The following is a 12,861-nucleotide window of genomic DNA, read 5'->3' as shown; positions in this document are numbered from 1 at the left end:
GTGGGATCGACCCTTACTCACGTAAGGTTTATTACTTAGACGACCCAGTGCACTTGCTGGTTAGTTATGTGAAGTTGTGAAGGTATGTTTAGACCATGGTTCTGTGCATCCGTTTTTGGAGCCATCGCCAGGGAATCAATTTTGAACAATAATTCACAACCTGAGTAACAATTTCGCATACCAGGCTCGCTTTAGCTAAACTATACGAGATAGCATCGTTTAAAGAACGAGGGTAAGTACGATGTTAAAAAAAAAAGAGGTGCATCCTGAGGATTTCCCAGGAGGTTACCCATCCTAGTACTACTCTAGCCTAAGCACGCTTAACTACGAAGTTCTGGTGGGATCCGGTGCATTAGTGCTAGTATGATCGCACCTATTAAAGTATGCGCACACAATTATCATAAGTTTGTGTCGCGACATAGGGTAAGTCGAGCTGCAAAGCCTTGCGGGGCCCGTGGTAGCCTGCCGAAAATCAGGTCATTAAATCTTGCTTTAGGTAAACTATTCCAGATAGCGTCGTTCAAAGAACGAGGGTAAGCACGACGTAAAAAAAAAAAGAGGTGCAACACGAGGACTTCCCAGGAGGTCACCCATCCTAGTACTACTCTCGCCCAAACACGGTTAACTGCGGATTTCTGATGGGATCCGGTGCATTAGTGCTGGTATGATCGCACCTATTAAAGTATTTGCACACAATTATCATAAGCATGTGTCCCGACATAGGGTAAGTCGAGCTACGAAGCCCTGCGGGGCCCATTAGAATCTCCCGAAAATCAGGTCATTAAGGCTCGCTTTAGCTAAACTATTCCAGATAGCGTCGTTTAAAGAACGAGGGTAAGCACGACGTAAAAAAAAAAGTGGTGCAAAACGAGGACTTCCGAGGAGGTCACCCATCCTAGTACTACTCTCGCGCAAGCACGCTTAACGACGGAGTTCTAGTGGGATCCAGTGCATTAGTGCTGGTATGGTCACACCTATTAAAGTATGTGCACACAATCATCATAAGCATGTATCGCGACAAAGAGTAAGTCGAGCTGCGAAACCCTGTGGGCCCCGTAGGAGCCTGCCAAAATTCAGGTCATTAAGGCTCACTTTAGTTAACTGATTCGAGATAACGTCATTTAAAGATCAAGGGTAAGCACGACGTAAAGAAAAAAAAAGGTGCAACACGAGGAGTTCCCAGGAGGTCACCCATCCTAGTACAGCTCTCGCCCATGCATGCTTAACTGCGGAGTTCTGATGGGATCCGATGCATTAGTGCTAGTATGATCACACTAATTAATGTATGTGCACACAATTATCATAAGCATGTATCGCTACATAGGGTAAGTCGAGCAGTGAAGCCCTGCAGTGCCATGGGAGCTTGCCGAAAATCAGTTCATTAAGGCTCACTATAGCTAAACTATTCGAGATAGCATCGTTTAAAGAACGAAGGTAAGCACGACGTAAAAAAAAAAAAGGTACAACACGAGGACTTCCTGGTGCGCAGAAATCGTGACGATTCATTCCTTGGTAACCGTGCTAAAAACTTAATACGCACATTCGTAATCTTAGTTCTTTGTCACAACTTCGCACAACTAACCAGCAAGTGCACTAGGTCGTCCAAGTAATAAACCTTACGTGAGTAAGGGTCAATCCCACGGAGATTGTCGGCTTGAAGCAAGCTATGGTCATCTTGCAAATCTCAGTAAGGCAGATTCATATGGTTATGGATATTTGATAATTAAAATATAATTAAAATATAAATAAAACGTAAATTAAAGATAGAGATACTTACTTAATTCATTGGTGAGAGTTTTAGATAAGCGTATGAAGATGCTTGTTCCTCCTGAACCTCTGCTTTCCTATTGTCTTCATCCAATCATTCATACTCCTTTCTATGGCAAGCTGTATGTTAGGCGTCACCATTGTCAATGGCTACATCCTGTCCTCTCAGTGAAAATGGTCCAATGTGCTGTCACTGCATGGCTAATCATCTGTCGGTTTTCGATCATACTGGAATAGGATCCATTGATCCTTTTACGTCTGTCACTACGCCCAACACTCGCGAGTTTGAAGCTCGTCGCAACCATCCCTTCCCATATCCTACTTGGAATACCACAGACAAGGTTTAGACTTTCCGGATCTCAAGAATGGCCGTCCATGGATTCTAACTTATACCACGAAGACTCTGATTAAGGAATCCCAGAGATATTCATTCAATCTAAGGTAGAACGGAAGTGGTTGTCAGGCACGCGTTCATAGGTTGGGAATGATGATGACTGTCACAATCATCACATTCATATTGAAGTGCGAATGAATATCTTAGAATCGGAATAAGCTTGAATTGAATAGAAGAACAATAGTACTTTGTATTAATTCATGAGGAATAGCAGAGCTCCACACCTTAATCTATGGTGTGTAGAAACTCTACCGTTGAAAATATGTAAGAACAAGGTCCAGGCATGGCCGAGTGGCCATCCCCCATAAAGGTCTAAGATAGCATAAAACTGATCAAAGATGATCCGAAGATGTAAATACAATAGTAAAAAGTCCTATTTATGCTAAACTAGTTACTAGGGTTTATAAAGATAAGTAAATGATGCAGAAATCCACTTCTGGGGCCCACTTGGTGTGTGCTTGGGCTGAGCATTGAGCTTTACACGTGTAGAGGCTTCTCTTGGAGTTGAACGCCAGCTTGTAACCTGTTTCTGGCGTTTAACTCCACTTTACAACCTGTTTCTGGCGTTTAACTCCAGAATGCAGCATAGAACTGGCGTTGAACGCCAATTTTCGTCATTTAAACTCGAGCAAAGCATAGACTATTATATATTGCTGGAAAGCCCTGGAAGTCTACTTTCCAACGCAATTGAGAGCGCACCATTTGGAGTTCTGTAGCTCCAGAAAATCCACTTTGAGTGCAGGGAGGTCAGAATCCAACAGCATCTGCAGTCCTTCTTCAACCTCTGATTCTGATTTTTGCTCAAGTCCCTCAATTTCAGCCAGAAATTATCTAAAATCACAAAAAAACACACAAACTCATAGTAAAGTCTAGAAATGTGAATTTTATTTAAAAACTAATAAAAATATACTAAAAACTAACTAAATCATACTAAAAACTATGTAAAAACAATGCCAAAAACCGTATAAATTTTCCGCTCATCACAACACCAAACTTAAATTGTTGCTTGTCTCCAAGCAACTGAAAATCAAATAGGATAAAAAAAAATATACTATAAATTCCAAAATATCAATGAAACTTAGCTCCAATCAGATGAGCGGGACTTGTAGCTTTTTGCCTCTTGAATAGTTTTGGCATCTTACTTTATCCATTGAAGTTCAGAATGATTGGCATCTATAGGAACTCAGAGTTCAGATAGTGTTATTGATTCTCCTAGTTTAGTATGTTGATTCTTGAACACAGCTACTTTATGAGTCTTGGCCGTGGCCCTAAGCACTTTGTTTTCCAGTATTACCACTGATACATAAATGCCACAGACACATAACTGGGTGAACCTTTTCAGATTGTGACTCAGCTTTGCTAAAGTTCCCAATTAGAGGTGTCTAGGGTTCTTAAGCACACTCTTTTTTTGCTTTGGACCTTGACTTTAACCGCTCAGTCTCAAGTTTTCACTTGACACCTTCACGCCACAAGCACATGGTTAGGGACAGCTTGGTTCAGCCGCTTAGGCCAGGATTTTATTCCTTTAGGCCCTCCTATCCACTGATGCTCAAAGCCTTGGATCCTTTTTATTTACCCTTGCCTTTTGGTTTTAAGGGCTATTGGCTTTTTGCTCTTGCCTTTTGGTTTAAAGAGCTTTTGGCTTTTTCTGCTTGCTTTTTCTTTTTCTTTCTTTTTTTTCGCTATTTTTTTCTGCAAGCTTTTGTATTCACTGCTTTTTCTTGCTTCAAGAATCATTTTTATGATTTTTCAGATTATCAAATAACATGTCTCCTTTTTATCATTCTTTCAAGAGCCAACATATTTAACATTCATAAACAACAACTTCAAAAGACATATGCACTGTTCAGGCATTCATTCAGAAAACAAAAAGTATTGTCACCATATCAAAATAATTAAACTAATTTCAAGGATAAATTCGAAACCCTGTACTTCTTGTTCTTTTGTTTTTAAAATAGTTTTCATTTAAGAGAGGTGATGGAGTCATAGGACATTCATAGCTTCAAGACATAGACACTTAAACACTAATGATCATATAGTAAAGACACAAACATAATTAAACATGAAGCATGGAAACCGAAAACAGAAAATAAATAGACAAGGAGATTAAGGAATGAGTCCACCTTAGTGAGGGTGGCGTCTTCCTCTTCTTGAAGAACCAATGGTGCTTTTGAGCTCCTCTATGTCTCTTCCTTGTCTTTGTTGCTCCTCCCTCAAAGCTCTTTGATCTTCTCTAATTTCATGGAGGATGATGGAATGCTCTTGGTGCTCCATCCTTAGGTGTCCCATGTTGGAGCTTAATTCTCCTAGGGAAGTGTTGATTTTCTCCCAATAATTTTGTGGAGGAAAGTGCATCCCCTGAGGCATCTCAGGGATTTCATGGTGAGGAATTTACTCATGCTCATGTTGAGGTCCATGATCTCTTATTTGCTCCATCCTTTTCTTAGTGATGGGCTTGTCCTCTTCAATGAGGATGTCTCCCTCTATGTCAATTCCAGCCGAATTGCAGAGGTGACATATGAGGTGAGGAAAGGCTAACCTTGCCCAAGTGGAGGACTTGTCAGCCACCTTGTAAAGTTCTTGAGGTATAATCTCATGAACTTCCACCTCCTCTCCAATCAAGATACTATGGATCATGATGGCCCGGTCTATAGTAACTTCAGACCGGTTACTAGTAGGAATGATTGAGCGTTGAATGAACTCTAGCCATCCCCTAGCCACTGGTTTGAGGTCATGCCTTCTTAATTGAATTGGCTTGCCTCTTGAGTCAATTTTCCATTGAGCTCCTTCTACACATATGTCCATGAGGACTTGGTCCAACCTTTGATCAAAGTTAACCCTTCTAGTGTAGGGGCGTGCGTTTTCTTCCATCATTGGCAAGTTGAACGTCAGCCTTACATTTTTCAGACTGAAATCTAAGTATTTTCCTCGAACCATGGTAAAGTCCAGAAATGTGATTTTTATTAAGGCTCGCTTTAGCTAAACTATTCAAGATAGCATCGTTTAAAGAACGAGGGTAAGCACGACGTAAAAAAAAAAAGAGGTGCAACACGAGGACTTCCCAGGAGGTCACCCATCTTAGTACCACTCTCGTCCAAGCACGCTTAACTACGGAGTTCTGGTGGGATCCGGTGCATTAGTGCTGGTATGATTGCACCTATTAAAGTATGTGCACACAATTATCATAAGCATGTATCGCGACGTAAGGTAAGTCGAGCTGCGAAGTCCTGCAAGGCCCGTGGGAACTTGCCGAAAATCAGTTCATTAAGGCTCACTATAGCTAAACTATTAGAGATAGCATCGTTTAAAGAACGAGGGTAAGTGCGACGTAAAAAAAAAGGTACAACACGAAGACTTCCCAGGGGGTCACCCATCCTAGTACTACTTTAGCCCAAGCACGCTTAACTACGGAGTTCTGGTGGAATCCGGTGCATAAGTGCTGGTATGATCACACCTATTAAACTATGTGCACACAACTATCATAAGCATGTATCGCGACGTAGGGTAAGTCGAGCGGCGAAGCCATGCAGGGCCCGTGGGTGTTGTCGAAAATCAGTTCACTAAGGCTCGCTATAGCTAAACTATTAGAGATAGCGTCGTTTAAAGAATGGGGGCAAGCACGACATAAAAAAAAAGGTACAACAGGAGGATTTCCTAGGAGGTCACCCATCCTAGTACTACTCTAGCCCAAGCACGCTTAACTACGGAGTTCGGGTGGGATCCGGTGCATTAGTGCTGGTATGATCACACCTATTAAAGTATATGCACACAATTATCATAAGAATGTATCGGTACATAAGGTAAGTCGAGCTGCGAAACCCTGTGGGCCCCGTAGGAGCCTGCCAAAATTCAGGTCATTAAATCTCGCTTTAGGTAATCTATTCGAGATAGCGTCATTTAAAGAACAAGGGTATGTACGACGTAAAAAAAAAAGAGGTGCAACACGAGGACTTCCCAGGAGGTCACCCATCCTAGTACCACTCTCGCCCAAGCACGCTTAACTGCGGAGTTCTCATGGGATCCGGTGCATTAGTGCTGGTATGATCGCACCTATTAAAGTATGCGCACACAATTATCAAAAGTTTGTGTCGCGACATTGGGTAAGTCGAGTTGCGAAGCCTTGCGGGGCCCGTGGTAGCCTGCCGAAAATCAGGTGATACGCGTGGAAACTTGTCTTGTGACAAATTTCCTTCGGCAAGTGTACCGAATTCGTCGTCAAGTAATAACTCACAAAAGAGTGAGGTCGAATCCCACAGAGATTAACGGATTAAGCAATCAATAGTTGATTGATTATCCTAGTTAGACGATTCAGATTTGGATGATGAGTAAAAAGGGAATGTAAATTGCATGAATGTAAAGAAAGCAATAAAGTGCAGGAAAGTAAAATGGCAAGAAAAGTAAATATAAGAACTAAAAATAAAATGAACATTTGGATCAAGAGATATTGCAATCCTCCGGATCAAGTTCATTCTCATCTCTTCCTCAATCAATGCATTCATTGATCTCCTTGGCAATCTTAAGTGATCGAATTACAATTCCTTGTAATTCAATCTCTCAAATCTTGATCAATAGCTAATTCCTTGGTCAATTGCTCACGAGAAGAGATGAAGTATGGTCACTGATTATACCACATGCATTCCCAAATCAAGTGTTGGAGGATTATAGTCACATATCCTTCCAAATCCAATTTGGTACAACATGAGAAAGCATTTCTAGCATGATCTCTTCATTCCTCTTCCAAGGTTCAGAAGAGATCCAAGTATGAATAGCTTCTTTTCCAAGATAACTACCCAATTGGATGAAGATCGAAAGCTCTCTAGTAAAATTAAGAGAAAAGAAAGAAGAAGAAGAATAAGAACTACACTTAATCCATTGAATCACAATAGAGCTCTCTAACCCAATGAAAAGAGTTAGTTGATCATTGCTCTACCAAAATAGAAAAGAAAGAAAGTGCAGAAAAGTAAAGATGAAGATTGAAACTGAAATTGAAACTTCAAAATTTATAAATGAAAATTACAACTAAAACGAAACTACTCCTAAGGAAGAAAAGAAGAGAAAAGGAAGAAGAGTGGTTGAGGGGAGGGGTCCGAAGACCCACTCCCCTTGGAATGTGCCAATTCACAGAAGTTTGAATTGGTCTTCACTCTCTCCCCCTTCCTTCAATTCTCCAGAATGCCTTTAATGTAAAAACTAAGGCCTTTATATAGGCTCTCCTAAATTACAAAATGAAATTAAAAGCAAATTACAATTAAATGAAAATTCCTATTCTAGATGCTTCTTGTGGCCTTGATTGGTTGACAATTGTGGGCTTACTTGCTTGAGCTTTGAAGTTGACTTGAGAGAGAAGTGAGTTAAGTTGAGGTCCAGGTGCTAAAGTTAGTGCTAAAGTTAGCCACACTAACGCTACAAGTGTGGCATTAGTGCTAAAGTTATTGTGGCTAACGTTGCACTTGGTGCCCAGTTGGTGTTTTTGGGGCTTAAAAGATGCCTCTTTTTTGTGCTCCAATTTCATGTCCACTATAGAGTATTATCTATCATTGGAAAGCTCTGAATATCTTCTTTCTAACGCAACTGGAATCACCTCAATTGCATCTCTATAACTCAAGTTATGCTCCTTTGAAGTGGACATGGTCGCTGGCATAGTTGCTAGCGTTAATGGAAAATGTGAGTCCCGATAACGCTAGCGACCAGGGGCTTAATATTTCTACGTTCTGGAGCTCAAAATCAATGTCAACCCCATACTATTATATATTTTTGGAAAGCTCTGGATGTCTACTTTCAAACTCATTTGAAAGCGCATCATTTGGAGCTCTACAACTCGAGTTACACTTCTTGGAAGGTGAAGAGGACAGTTGGCCTTAATACAGGTTGATACCATGTCCATCATTGCACTTTCGGGGCAGGTTTTCTCCCTCAAATTTAGTGTCAACCATGTAGTCCCATATATGCTTAGAAAGCTCGGGAATCCTACTTTCCAATTTCACTAGAATCACCTCATTTGGAGCTTTGTGGCTCAAGTTATGCGTGTTTGAAGAAGGCATGGTCAGGCTGCCAGGTGAGACTTTTGCCCACGTTAACTACCACGTTAATCTAGTTAACGTGGAAGCTAACGTGGGTCTTTTTGTTTCGCAAACGTTAGTGGAGATCACCTTTTCCACTAACGTTGGCATCTCCCTTTCCTTCCACGTTAGTTCCCACGTTAATCTAACTAACGTGGAGACTAACGTGGGTCTTCTAGCCTTTGCAAACGTTAGTGGCACTCTCTTTTTCCACTAACTTTGGCATATACCCCTTTCACAAGCGTTATTAGGGCTCACCTTCCCCATTAACGTTGCTTGGTGCCTTTTATCCCTACGTTAGAGTTCACGTTAGTGTAGCTAACGTGACTCTTAACGTGGGTCTTCCTTGCCATCGTTCCATACTCTCCTTCTTCAAAGTTAATGCCACTAACTTTTCTCACTAACGTTGGGGCTTTCCTTCCTTCCACGTTAGTGCCCACGTTAGTGTCACTAACGTAGCCACTAACGTGGCTCTTCTCTTCTTCTTTTGGCTTGAAATCAATCAAACAAAGTGCATCAAAGTCTTGCTCTTAATCATGGGATCATGCATCATCCAATTTATCATATAATACATGCAAAATTCTCATGAAATCATGTAAAGTGTACAATGTATGCTTGAATCAAGATGTAAGCGAATATCTACCCAAAACTCACTTATTTTCTAAGAAAATGCATGAAACTACCTTAAAAACAGTAAAGAAAAGGTCAGTGAAACTGGCAAAAATGCCCTGGCATCATCAGGTCATTAAATCTCGCTTTAGGTAAACTATTCCAGATAGCGTCGTTCAAAGAACGAGGGTAAGCACGACGTAAAAAATAAAAAGAGGTGCAACACGAGGACTTCCCAGGAGGTCACCCATCCTAGTACTACTCTCGCCCAAACATGGTTAACAGCGGATTTCTGATGGGATCCGGTGCATTAGTGCTGGTATGATCGCACCTATTAAAGTATTTGCACACAATTATCATAAGCATGTGTCCCGACATAGGTTAAGTCGAGATACGAATCCCTGCAGGGCCCATTAGAGCCCCCCGAAAATCAGGTCATTAAGGCTCGCTTTAGCTAAACTATTCAAGATAGCATCATTTAAAGAACGAGGGTAAGAACGACGTAAAAAAAAAGTGGTGCAACACGAGGACTTCCGAGGAGGTCACCCATCCTAGTACTACTCTCGCCCAAGCACGCTTAACTACGGAGTTCTGGTGGGATCCAGTGCATTAGTGCTGGTATGGTCACACCTATTAAAGTATGTGCACACAATCATCATAAGCATGTCTCGCGACAAAGGGTAAATCGAGCTGCGAAGCTCTGCGGGCCCCGTAGGAGCCTGCCAATAGTTAGGTCATTAAGGCTCACTTTAGTTAACTGATTTGAGATAGCGTCATTTAAAGAACGAGGGTAAGCACGACGTAAAGAAAAAAAAAGGTGCAACACGAGGACTTCCCCGGAGGTCACCCATCCTAGTACCGCTCTCGCCCACGCACGCTTAACTGCGGAGTTATGATGGAATCCGATGCATTAGATCTAGTATGATCACACTAATTAATGTATGTGCACACAATTATCATAAGCATGTATCGCTACATAGGGTAAGTCGAGCTGCGAAGCCCTGCAGGGCCCGTGGGAGCTTGCAGAAAATCAGTTCATTAAGGCTCACTATAGCTGATGAGCGGATAATTTATACGCTTTTTGGCATTGTTTTTAGTATGTTTTCAGTATAATTTAGTTAGCTTTTATTATATTTCTATTAGTTTTTAAATAAAAATTACAATTCTAGACTTTACTATGAGTTTGTGTATTTTTCTGTAATTTCAGGTATTTTCTGGCTAAAATTGAGGGAGCTGAGCAAAAATCTGATTCAGGCTGAAAAAGGACTGCTGATGTTGTTGGATTCGGACCTCCCTGCACTCGGAATGGATTTTCTGGAGCTGCAGATATCCAATTGGCACGCTCTCAATTGCGTTGGAAAGTAGACATCTAGGGCTTTCCAGCAATATATAATAGTCCATACTTTGCTCAAGGATAGACTACGTAAACTGGCGTTCAACGCCAGTTCCATGTTGCAGTCTGGCGTTAAACGCCAGAAACAGGTTACAAATGGGAGTTGAACGCCAGAAACAGGTTACAACCTGGCGTTTAACTCCAGAAACAGCCTAGGCACGTGAGAAGCTTAAGTCTCAGCCCCATCACACACCAAGTGGACCCCAGAAGTAGATTTCTGCACCATCTATCATAGTTTATTCATTTTCTATAAACCTAAGTTACTAGTTTAGTATTTAAACAACTTTTAGAGGTCTATTTCACACCTCATGACATTTTTAGATCTGAACTTTGTACTCTTTGACGGCATGAGTCTCTGAACTCCATTGTTGGGGGTGAGGACCTGTGCTGTGTTTCGATGAATTAATGCAACTATTTCTGTTTTCTATTCAAACACGCTTGTTTCTATCTAAAGATGTTTATTCGCACTTCAATATGATGGATGTGATGATCCGTGACACTCATCATCATCCTCAACCTTTGAACGCATGCTTGACAACCACCTCCGTTCTACCTTCGATTGAATGAATATCTCTTGGATTCCTTAATCAAAATCTTCGTGGTATAAGCTAGAATCCATTGGTAGCATTCTTGAGAATCCGGAAAGTCTAAACCTTGTCTATGGTATTCCGAGTAGGATTTAGGGATTGAATGACTGTGACGAGCTGCAAACTCACAAGGGCTGGGCGTAGTGACAGATGCAAAAGGATCAATGGATCCTATTCCAGCATGAGTGGGAACCGACAGATGATTAGCCGTGCAGTGACAGCGCACCTGGACCTTTTTCACTGAGAGGACGGATGGTAGCCATTGACAACGGTGATCCACCAACACACAACTTGCCATAGGAGGAACCTTGCGTGCGTGAAGAAGAAGACAGGGAGAAAACAGGGATTCAGAAGACAAAGCATCTCCAAAACTCCAACATATTCTCCATTACTGCAGAACAAGTATTTAATCCATGCTCTTTTATTCTTCGCAATTCATACTGATAATTATAATTGATTTCCTGACTAAGATTTACAAGATAACCATAAATTGCTTCAAACCAACAATCTCCATGGGATCGACCCTTACTCACGTAAGGTATTACTTGGACGACCCAATGCACTTGCTGGTTAGTGGTACGAGTTGTGAAAAGTGTGATTCACAATTCGTGCACCAAGTTTTTGGCGCCGTTGCCGGGGATTGTTCGAGTTTGAACAACTGACGGTTCATGCTGTTGCTTAGATTAGGAAGATTTTGTCTTTTGGGTCAGAGTCTTTTACTTTCTTTTCAAAAATCTTTCAAAAGATTTTTATTTTTCTTTATTAATCTATGATTTGTCTTTGAGTATTTTATTATTGTTCTTGTTAAAATTTTAGAATCCTTATTTTCTTTTTCAAAAATAATTTTTCAAAATTTTATTTTTTTTACTAATAATTGAATTTCTCTGTTTGATCTTTAGTTTCTCTTGATCTATGTCTTTTCTTGTTTTTCTTATGCTTTTTCAAAATATCAGTTTCCAAGGAAAATTTTATTTTTTTTTATACAATATTAAAATACGTTAAATTTATAGCTCAATTGGCTAGAGCGTTGTGCTTATGTTCTTGGTAATTGGCTATCTTCTTTTTAAAATTTTTTCTAAATAATTTTTCTTTGATTAAATCTTGTGCCAAACTTTAAGTTTGGTGTTTTCTTGTTAGCTTTTCTTTTGTTTTCGAAAATTTTATGTAAGTTTTCTAAAAATTTTAAGTTTGGTGTTCTTTCTTCATGTTCTTGTTGTTCTTGTGAGTTTTCAAGGTGTTCTTGAGTTTTCCTTGTGTCTTGATCTTAAAATTTTTATGTTTGGTGTTCCTTGGTGTTTTCCCTCCAAAATTTTTGAAAACAAGGAGCATTAGATCTAAAAATTTTAAATCTTGTGCTATTTTATTGTTTTTCTCTTTCCTCATTAAATTCAAAAATATCTTTTCTCTCTATTTTAAAGCAAATTTTCGAAATTTACTTTTAAAATTTAGATTTTTATTTCAAAATTTAAAATCTTTTTCAAAAAAAAAATTTTAAAAATATATTCTATTTGCAATTCACATCAATTCCCTTTTCTCCATCATGGACCTAAGTGGAAGTGAACAGTCCAGAAAGACTCTGGGGTCATATGCTAACCCCACTACTGCTTCATATGGGAGCAGTATCTGTATACCCTCCATTGGAGTCAGTAGCTTTGAGTTGAATCCTCAGCTCATTATCATGGTGCAGCAAAGTTGCCAGTATTTCGGTCTTCCACAAGAAGAACCTACAGAGTTTCTGGCACAGTTTTTACAAATTGCTGACACAGTACATGATAAAGAAGTAGATCAGGATGTCTACAGATTATTACTGTTTCTATTTGCTGTAAAAGATCAAGCTAAGAGGTGGTTAAGTAACCAACCTAAAGCTAGCATAAGGACATGGAAACAGTTGTCAGAAAAATTTCTGAATCAATACTTCCCTCCAAAACGGATGACACAGCTAAGGCTGGACAACCAAGGCTTTAAACAAGGAGATAATGAATCTCTTTATGATGCCTGGGAGAGAAACAGAGAGATTCTAAGAATGGGTACAGTTAGAATGGACATCCAAGG

General features: G+C 40.2%; 3 non-coding genes and 8 pseudogenes across 3 annotated transcripts; all 11 read right to left on the bottom strand.

Moving 5' to 3' along the window:
• Positions 1 to 256: 256 nt before the first annotated feature.
• On the bottom strand, positions 257 to 375 carry LOC148556184 (5S ribosomal RNA; annotated as a pseudogene).
• Positions 376 to 557: 182 nt separating this feature from the next.
• On the bottom strand, positions 558 to 676 carry LOC148556183 (5S ribosomal RNA). Its single transcript, XR_015891357.1, has one exon. It is a non-coding gene; the product is annotated as a 5S ribosomal RNA (ribosomal RNA).
• Positions 677 to 857: 181 nt separating this feature from the next.
• On the bottom strand, positions 858 to 976 carry LOC148556182 (5S ribosomal RNA; annotated as a pseudogene).
• Positions 977 to 1,158: 182 nt separating this feature from the next.
• Positions 1,159 to 1,277, bottom strand: LOC148556181 (5S ribosomal RNA; annotated as a pseudogene).
• Positions 1,278 to 5,201: 3,924 nt separating this feature from the next.
• LOC148556180 (5S ribosomal RNA) lies at positions 5,202 to 5,320 on the bottom strand. Its single transcript, XR_015891434.1, has one exon. It is a non-coding gene; the product is annotated as a 5S ribosomal RNA (ribosomal RNA).
• Positions 5,321 to 5,498: 178 nt separating this feature from the next.
• LOC148556179 (5S ribosomal RNA) lies at positions 5,499 to 5,617 on the bottom strand (annotated as a pseudogene).
• A 177-nt stretch (positions 5,618 to 5,794) lies between these two features.
• LOC148556178 (5S ribosomal RNA) lies at positions 5,795 to 5,913 on the bottom strand (annotated as a pseudogene).
• A 181-nt stretch (positions 5,914 to 6,094) lies between these two features.
• Positions 6,095 to 6,213, bottom strand: LOC148556177 (5S ribosomal RNA). Its single transcript, XR_015890337.1, has one exon. It is a non-coding gene; the product is annotated as a 5S ribosomal RNA (ribosomal RNA).
• A 2,830-nt stretch (positions 6,214 to 9,043) lies between these two features.
• Positions 9,044 to 9,162, bottom strand: LOC148556176 (5S ribosomal RNA; annotated as a pseudogene).
• Positions 9,163 to 9,342: 180 nt separating this feature from the next.
• LOC148556175 (5S ribosomal RNA) lies at positions 9,343 to 9,461 on the bottom strand (annotated as a pseudogene).
• Positions 9,462 to 9,643: 182 nt separating this feature from the next.
• LOC148556174 (5S ribosomal RNA) lies at positions 9,644 to 9,762 on the bottom strand (annotated as a pseudogene).
• Between the last annotated feature and the right edge of the window lie 3,099 nt (positions 9,763 to 12,861).

The sequence above is a fragment of the Arachis ipaensis genome, chromosome B6, assembly GCF_059453495.1.
Source record: "Arachis ipaensis isolate K30076 ecotype BB chromosome B6, ASM5945349v1, whole genome shotgun sequence".
Classification (NCBI taxonomy): Eukaryota; Viridiplantae; Streptophyta; class Magnoliopsida; order Fabales; family Fabaceae; genus Arachis; species Arachis ipaensis.
Note: the sequence above shows the minus strand (reverse complement) of the source record. Positions and strands in the feature narration are given on the sequence as shown.